General features: G+C 39.7%; 1 long non-coding RNA gene across 1 annotated transcript in view; it reads right to left on the bottom strand.

Annotated features, from left to right (window-relative positions):
- The window catches only part of LOC113340799, an 859-nt gene extending 435 nt beyond the window's left edge, over window positions 1-424 (bottom strand). Inside the window, exon 1 of the long non-coding RNA XR_003355650.1 lies at window positions 184-424. This is a non-coding gene — a long non-coding RNA (uncharacterized LOC113340799). The remainder of the gene's footprint in view (window positions 1-183) is intronic.
- Window positions 425-433: the final 9 nt, after the last annotated feature.

Raw genomic sequence — 433 nt, 5'->3', positions numbered from 1 at the left:
TGTCCTTTCATGAGCGGGTCAGCTATTTCTTTGAACTTCTTACTACGGAGTAATCGCCGTGCCTGCAAAGTCAAAATGGTGATATGTTATGGAAATGAACGAGAAAAAACATGCAACTTCCACTTTGTCTAGATTGGAGTAAGCAATAAAATAAATGGTGGGCAAAAGGAAGAGAAAAATTACCCATAAAGCCATACAGATTTCACCGCTGGTTCGGGTTCTATCAATTGCCTTCCGCCCAGAGATCAACTCAACCAAAACAACACCAAAACTATAGACATCGGTTTTGAAAGAGACTCTGCTACTAAAAAACAACTCTGTAGCAATATAACCGTATGCCAACTTTTCATGCTCCCCGGTATAACCCGATCTAGCAACATGGTTTACACAGTTGGAATCTGACAGCTTTGGATTATAATTTTCATCGAGTAAA

Source organism: Papaver somniferum, unplaced genomic scaffold (genome assembly GCF_003573695.1).
Source record: "Papaver somniferum cultivar HN1 unplaced genomic scaffold, ASM357369v1 unplaced-scaffold_23869, whole genome shotgun sequence".
Classification (NCBI taxonomy): Eukaryota; Viridiplantae; Streptophyta; class Magnoliopsida; order Ranunculales; family Papaveraceae; genus Papaver; species Papaver somniferum.
This window is presented reverse-complemented; position numbering and strand designations above follow the sequence as displayed.